General features: G+C 47.6%; 1 long non-coding RNA gene across 2 annotated transcripts; it reads right to left on the bottom strand.

Moving 5' to 3' along the window:
• Positions 1 to 645: 645 nt before the first annotated feature.
• LOC120095987 (uncharacterized) lies at positions 646 to 6477 on the bottom strand. Of its 2 annotated transcripts, none has more exons than XR_005492001.2 (3): positions 6339 to 6477; positions 3525 to 3652; positions 646 to 3401 (listed from the first exon to the last, which is right to left on the bottom strand). It is a non-coding gene; the product is annotated as an uncharacterized LOC120095987 (long non-coding RNA). The 2 variants fall into 2 exon arrangements; XR_010056547.1 differs by lacking the exon at positions 6339 to 6477 and having other exon boundaries at positions 646 to 2478; positions 3174 to 3401; positions 3525 to 6171.
• Between the last annotated feature and the right edge of the window lie 1477 nt (positions 6478 to 7954).

Here is a 7954-nt window from a genome sequence, read left to right as displayed (position 1 = left end):
CCTCTCTGGGCCAAGGGTTTAGTGCCAAGTATAATTGTGATTTACACCCCGTACCCCTTTGGGTGCAAAATGGTTTTGATTAGATGCATACCACGTTTATTAAGCCTTGCACAAGGCAGGCTGAGGGCTTGGCTTCTCTGCTGAAAGAGGGAGGGAGATTTACACGGCTCCCTGCAGGATTCATTTAATCTCTTGGGGATTTACTGACCTTCAATTAGAACTGTTAAGTACTGTTTACACGGTCCCTAATTCATACAAGACCCACGTAAGGCTGCCTTTTGCTTTCATTAGGGACCCGAATCAGGAAAATAAAACGTAAGGGGTCTCTGCCAGGCAAGATGTGATTGGGCTTTCAAAAAAAGGAAAAAAAGAAAGTCAATGAAAAAGAGCAACAAAAATCAGAAGTTGTTAGCAACCGAAAGCCTTGCTTGCTTATTTAGTGCACCGAAAAGTTAATGCAATTTTAGAATGGGTTTAAAACCTAGCAGACAGAAAAAGTCACCTGGTATGAGAGTGTTGAGACAAAGGGGAGGTTTAGGGTTTTAAAACTCTAACAGGTCTGAGGGAAGATAGGCCATGAGCATCTTTTTCCCCCCTTTTTACTGTGAAAAATCATAACTTCCTCTTTATCTATCAGAAGGCAGAGTGTCTTGTTTTCTCCAGGGGTGAACTGGCCAGATTTAAAAAAAAAAAAAAGCTAGGAATGCTACCTTCAAACCACGGTTCTCAGGGGCTGTGTGTGAAAAGAGCAGGGGTCTGTAAAACCAGAAAATGTTATTGATATTATTCTAAAGTTTGGGAGTGGAGAAAGTGTGCATGTGGCATGTGTGTGTGTGTTTTTGTGTGTGTGTGTTTTTGTGTGTGTGTATATGTGTGTTTGTGGTCTGTGTGGTGTGTCTGTATGTGTGTGTGGTGTACATGTGTGTATGTGGTGTGTCTGTATGTGTGTGGTGTACATGTGTGTATGTGTATGTATGTGTGGTGTACATGTGTGTATGTGTATGTATGTGTGGTGTACATGTGTGTATGTGTATGGTGTGTGTGTCTGTATGTGTATGTATGCATGTGTGATGTGGTCATGTGTGTTTGTATGTTGTATATATGTGTGCTGTATGTGCATATGTGTATGTGTTTGTATGTGTGTGTGTGGTGTGTGTTTGTGTGGTGTGTGTACATGTATATGTATGTATGTGTGTGGTGTGTGTGTGTGTGCCTGTGTGTGTGCATGTATATGTATGTATGTGTGTGGTGTGTGTGTGTGTGCCTGTGTGTGTGCATGTATGTGTAGCCAAGGGTGCAACTCTGGGTGCTTTCTCACCTGTTATGGTTTGTCTGAAAAGCATTCCCCATAAGTTCACGTATTTGAACACTTGGTCTCTGGTTAGTGACACAGATTGGGACTTTTGTTTCCTGGCATGCAGACAACCTGTGACTGGCCAGGTGCCTGCTTCCACGCCAACCCCGCAATTCTGCACTCTCACCTCCGAGGACCGTTAGTCACAAGCAAGCCTTTCTTCTTTACGTTGCTTTCGGACATGGTATTTTATCACGGCAATAGTCACAAAATGATGAACACACCGCTTCATTTTGTGAGACAGTGTCTCACTGACCTTGGAGTTCACTGATGGGGTTAGATGAGCTGCCTACCATTAGCTTCCTGTTCTACGTCCCTGGTGCTGGTATTCATGGGTTTTGTACCACGGTGCTGGCTTTAGAAAACAGCCTTTATAAGGACTGTCAGGAAGTGCACAAAGGCACAGGATCAGAAATCACAAATGCTCCAAGTGTTCATCTAAGAATGAGGAGACTGGGCCGGGCTAGGAGCCATTGTGAGCTGATGAGCTCGAGGTCCATCTGAGAGACACCCTTGCCAAGCTGTAGGCAGCGCAGAGACGGCTGGGCGGATTATTAGGAACAGTCACGTTCACTCTTGGAGGAGAGCCCTATGCAAATGGCTCGGAGTCACAATCTTCTGCTGGGGAGAAGTCGTTTCCAATTCTCCGACACATCCTTTGCCTTGCTTTCAATTTCGGCCTTGGAAACGGAGCACTTAAGCTCTGACAGCCTCGGGGTGGCTACAACAAATTCAACCACAGGAGTGGGATAAAGAGACTCACAGCCAGCCATGAGAGTCAACAGATGTGCCGGCCGCCTTGTTTCCATCACGGCATCCAAAGTCCCCAACTGTCCCGTGTCTTGTCACGATGACCCTGGCGCGACATGACAGGCTTCGGAAGGTGAAGTCACTAGGGCAGGTCACACAGACCCTGAGTGGCATGCCAAGCCTCACACACGCAGTCCAGGCACCCGGAGCCTGTTTTCTTAGCTACGGGAGAGCATCAGACAGGGACTGTATGGGATGGAAACTTCTCTTTATTCCATACGGCTTTCTTTCCATTTGCGGTGGGAGCTGGAGGATCTCTGTAGCCTCGTAGGAGTCTACCTGTTGGCGACCCTTCCTCTGGAGTGAATTATTCCCTGAAAGATAGGGAGCCTAAGGCCCACTGACAAGGGCGCCATGTTTGGGTGAGCCTCTCCAGTATCCCATTGGACAGAAGAATTTCAGCACTGGGTGAGACAGAGAGCTGGATTACTAATGACTGACATGATCTGTGTCTCCTGTGCTCTCTTTCCCCTGCTTCTCATGTTGTGTGTTTGCAAGCGTGTGTGCACATGTTCAAGTATGTATACTATGCTCTTGTGTGTGGAGGACTGATTTGATCTTCCACCTTATTCCTGGAGTCAGGGTCTCTCAATCAAACCCAGAGCTCACCGATAGGGCTAGTCATGCTATTAATTGTAGGGGATCTCTCTCTTCTAAGGCCACAATAACAGAGCTGCCATAACATGCATGCTCTGCGTTTCTATGGTGTTTGGGGGATCTGGGCTCCAGGCTTCACGCTTAGGTGGCAAGCACATCAACCACCTGGCTATCTCCAGAGCCCCCTATAGCCATTTTGTTTATTGTGGTAAAAAAAAAAAAACTGGCCCAGCACCCTGGGATCTTTCCTCCAAAACTTGTGTGCAGTGTCTGTTGTTAACTAATGTGCATTTGTGTAGCCGGCCTCAAGAACTTTGGTCTCTCGAGCACCAGAAGACAGACCCTTTGAGTATAGTTCCCCATTCTTTACCCCTAGCTCCTGACATTCGACTACTTATATGAAGGTATTTACCGATTTGCATTCCTCTGTGCAGGGTTGAATATGGAATCCTGAGCTTCTCGAATTCCAGACAATTTCATTATCCCTAAACGACACCTCCCGGCCCCCCGTTGATGTAACTTTCTTCAGTGTCTGTCAAAGGCTCCTTCTCTGCCGAGACTCCTATTTAATTGTGTGTGGAGACCATGTTTTCTGAATCCACTCAGCCATGCCTGGATGACGACCATTATACGACATGCCCTGTCAGAGACATATGGGTGTGGGTACGTCCCCTTCACAGGACAGCCTACCCTCATCCTCTGACCGATTTTTAACGGGGTCACTGGTTTATGTTCTCTCCCGAGATATATGACGATGTCTTACCTTTTGGATTTTTGACTGACTGCTAAGTGTAGGACTCGCCAGTGTTCTCTCCCACCGTATAGCTTGACTTCTCATGACCTTGACCATTTCTTTGCCTTTTCAGGGCACTTCAGTTGAAGGCTGTCTACCTGAACGGGATCGGATATGCTGCTGGGGCTGCTGGGTAGTTCGATTTGAGAAGTCATTGCCAGTGACCTCAGCATTGACCAGATAAGTTGCAGAGAGCTACTTATGAATGTATGCCTTATTTAGTCATTCATGGAGACAGGGAGAGTCTCATATATTCTACTGGGACCTCAAAATGCTACGTAGCCAAGGATCAAGGATGACTTTAGATTCCTAATACTCTTGCTCCAAACCCACCCTCACCCCCTGCCTCTCTGTGTCTGTGTCTGTCTGTGTCTGTGTCTGTGTCTGTGTCTGTGTCTGTGTCTGTGTCTGTGTCTGTGTCTGTCTGTCTGTCTCTCTCTCTCTCTCTCTCTCTCTCTCTCTCTCTCTCTCTCTCTCTCTCTGGGCTTATAGGCCCGCACTGCCACACATGGTCTATACAGTACTAGGGATGATTTCAGGGCATCAAAGTTTTCGAGACTAGCTGAGCTACAAGCCCAGCCCTGCAGTCTCTCTTACCTCTGCAGTCTCTCTCATAACTAACTGTCTTTAGTGTTGGAAGACCAGTGGGAATCTGGGTTCTTTAGAAACAACTAGGGTTGTGTATCGGGGTAGCACAGCCCTGGTAGGGGAGCAAAGATGGGGAAAGACTGTGTTAATGAGTCAATCAGACCTGTAGGTAGTTGGGGCTCCGCCCTAATGCCTCTGGGGAGATGGTAGAGTTGCCCTGCAGCTCGGCCTTGTGACATGTGGGAAGTGTGAGGGAGTATGCTCTTCTCTGCAGTCACCACAGGTCAAGGGTCACTCCCGAACTTCTTAGCTCACTGGCACTTTTAGCCTGCCCTTGCGTGAGTCTACTCTGGCCCCTTTGGACGAAGAGAGCCCTGGACAGGAAGCCAGAGATGCTTAGGCTTCTAGCACCACTGTGCACCATCAGGGGCTGGGACGTAAGACCCTTCTCCTTCACCCTGGCTCAGCCTCAGCTCGCAGGACAAGGCCTCTTGTGGGCACGGCAGAGCCACATGCTGCAGGCTATGGAGGAGACATGACAACACTCACCAGAGTCTCTCATCAGCCAACAGCCAAGAATTGTAGGACTAACCACTGAAGGATTGAGGGATTGAGGGATTCGTCCAGAAGACCATTCTGTGTGCTGTGTGGCAAGGGTGGGTTGGAACTTTAGGTTCCTATACAGTCTGTGTGTACTCAAGTTCCCTGGCAGACATAAAAACTGGCAGTACTCGCCCTTTCTGGGTTTGCTTCTGGTGCTTATATAGTGAGTGAGAACTGTCCTTACTGTCCCTGTGCCATGAGACGGTAGAGAAGTGAGTCATGCTGTGACCCCTCTCAGTAGCTGCCTTATCCCTCCCACATGCTTCCTGGTCTTTGCACTTCAGTATGTGTGTGTGTGTGTGTGTGTGTGTGTGTGTGTGTGTGTGTGTGTATTGGTGTGTATCTGTGAGTGGCTGTGTTTGAGTGTGTCTATGAGTGTGAGTTTGTGAGTGTGTGAGTATATGTATGTGTGTGCATTGGTGTGTGTCTGTGTCTTTGTGTATAAGTGCATATGAGTGTGTGTGTGTATCTGGGAGCATTTGGGAGTGTGTGAGTGTGTGTGTGTGTGCATGCATTGGTGTGAGTGTGTGTCTATATGAGTCTGTGTGTGTGCCTGTGTGTGTTTATGAACATATGTGAGTGTATATGTGTGAGCGTGTATATGAGTATGCATTTGTTAGTGTGTGGATGTATATGTGTAAGCATATGTATGTGTGTGCGTGCATTGGTGTGTGTGTCTGTGTGAGTATGTGTTTGTGAGTGTGTGTCTGTGTGTGTGTTTATGAGCATGTGTGAGTGTAAGTGTGTGTGTCTGAGTGTATGTGAGTATGTATCTGTGTATGAGTGTATGTTTGTGTGTGTGTGTGTGTGTGTGTGTGTGTGTGTGTGTGTATCTTTTCCATCATCCTAACTCTGGCCTGAGAGCAACAATCCAGAACAGAAAATAACTCATAAGGAGAAACTGGATTCATGAGGCTCCCATTTGATTGACCTGGAAGTGGACTTTGCTTATCTCTAGATAATTAATTCCAGCAGGGCATTTCCCCAGTGGGTTAGGATGGTGGTTTTAGGGTACAAATCTTCCTTAGCAACTGCAGTTTGAGTGTACGATGTAGAGGTGAGGGGAAGTGATTCCAGAAAATATCATAGGTAGGGAAGTAAGAGAAGACAACAGGACCCAGCAAGAACTGGGCCACTAGGCTCCACGGTGACCAAGGCTCCTGCAGCTGGTGCGGCATTTGTCTCTCCAGCGTCATGCATAGGGAATGAAGCCCTCTAGCTCTGCAGCCTCAGACATACTTATCTCCTACCTCTCATTGGCTGTTATTAGTCATGTGACGCAACGCATGCGCACATGAAATAAGACGGTGCTGGTGCCCTTGGTGCCCTTAGAATCGGAGGAAAAGCAGCATTAACACGGAAGGGAAACTAAGTCACAAAGAGGTTACGTATATAGTTTAGGGGTTGGGGAGATGCCTCCACGGGTGCTCACAAAGTCCAGAGCTCCATAAAGAAACAGGCACAGTGGGAGGCATTGTATTCAATCCCAGCCACGGTGTGATGCTGGACAGAGGAAGTGGCTAGCTTACGCAGGGAAGCTCTAGGCCTATGTGAGACACTGATCCAAACAAAAGGTGGGACTTGGGGACTTACGCCGAGGTTGTCCTCTGGACTCCACATGAGCTGGTCCACGCCCTCATCCATGTTTGCATACACCAAGAGTGGTCACCCACTGTACAGCAGAGGCTCTTCACAGAGGATGGGGTCGGTGTTTTGCTATCACGCCTTCTGTCTACATCTCTCACAAGGAAGAGGTGAGGACTCTCCAAACACTCACAGAATGAGTCAGAGTAATTTTTCCTGACTTCCCGTTTTATCGTGTCAAAGGCCTCCCAGTTTCCCCTTTCTCTAACATGCCTTCTTCCCCCCGATGGCGATATACTCGATGTGTTGGGTCATGATAACTCTCCTCTTGCCACTTAGGGATTGTCTGGAATTCCAGCCCTGTCTCTTGCCCTGACAGTCTCTGTGGTCCCTACTTCAATCCAGAGATCTCTCTGGTGCCTCAGTTGTAGTTATGTCTGCCAGGGAACTTGAGTACACACAGACTGTATAGGAACCTAAAGTTCCAACCCACCCATGCCACACAGCACACAGAATGGTCTTCTGGACGAATCCCTCAATCCCTCAATCCTTCAGTGGTTAGTCCTACAATTCTTGGCTGTTGGCTGATGAGAGTACATGTATAAGTACCCTCGCGTCTCCTGCTGTGAAAGGTGGGCGGTTCATTCCAGAGACGACACGGGCCCTTGGCAAACGCCTTAACGTCACTGAAAATGACTGCTCCCTTGGAATTCTGGCTTTTCCCCATCTTAAAAAAAAAAAAAAAAAAGCTACGCAGTTTCATTTTGAAGGCCCTTTGGGAAAATACCATCGGGGCTGGCTGTGACTCAGTGCTTGTTAACATTGTGTTCTGAGGAAAGCCCCCTCCTACACAGAAAGTTTTTTAAAGACTGTTTTGGGGGCTCAGTGGTCAGAGGAGACAAATAAAAATAATCCCGGGGTTATCGGAGAGTCGACATCATGTACAATAGTAGTAAGAACTTTTTCCAAATTTAAAACCCTCATGGAGGAAGTGGGTTACAATAGCGGTGACCTCTGCCCTGGCCAGTCATAATGGTTTCCTGGATGCAGGGATATTATGGGCTGGAGCCAAGGATTTCAGCAGAAAAGAGCACAAGATGTGTTAAACTTAGAACACAATGTGCGAATTCCGGGAGGGCCTACCAAGGGTCATCTCTCTTTCTGAGGAAAAGCCACCCTTCCCAACCAAAGGTCTGGATCTTTCTCGCTGTGGAGAGAGCAACTTTTTTTTCTTCTGTTACTAATTTGAGTAGAATTTTTTTTCTTTCATTCCTTGAGACCTCAGTGAGTGAGGAAATGAGGAAGACACCCGACATTGACCTCTGGCCTCCGTGTTTAGGAACACACCACTCGTCCCTCACTACATGATCTGGGAAGAAGAAGGCTTGAGTCTTGTCAGTGGGGTCAGGTTGAAAGGCTGTCCCTTTAAGTGGTGTGGCTGGTGAAAGGCCTTACGGAAAAGGTGACCTTTGCAAAGACTTGAAAGAATTGTCAAAGCGGGCCATAAGGCCAAGGAGGAAGAACAATCCAGAAGGCAGCTCAGTCAGAGGTCGCGTTGCTAAGGGTAATCAATGTGGTCAGAGTGAAGGGGGGCAGCTGGAGGAGATGTTGAGGGTAGCTCAGGA

Source organism: Rattus norvegicus, chromosome 12, assembly GCF_036323735.1.
Source record: "Rattus norvegicus strain BN/NHsdMcwi chromosome 12, GRCr8, whole genome shotgun sequence".
Classification (NCBI taxonomy): domain Eukaryota; kingdom Metazoa; phylum Chordata; class Mammalia; order Rodentia; family Muridae; genus Rattus; species Rattus norvegicus.
This window is presented reverse-complemented; position numbering and strand designations above follow the sequence as displayed.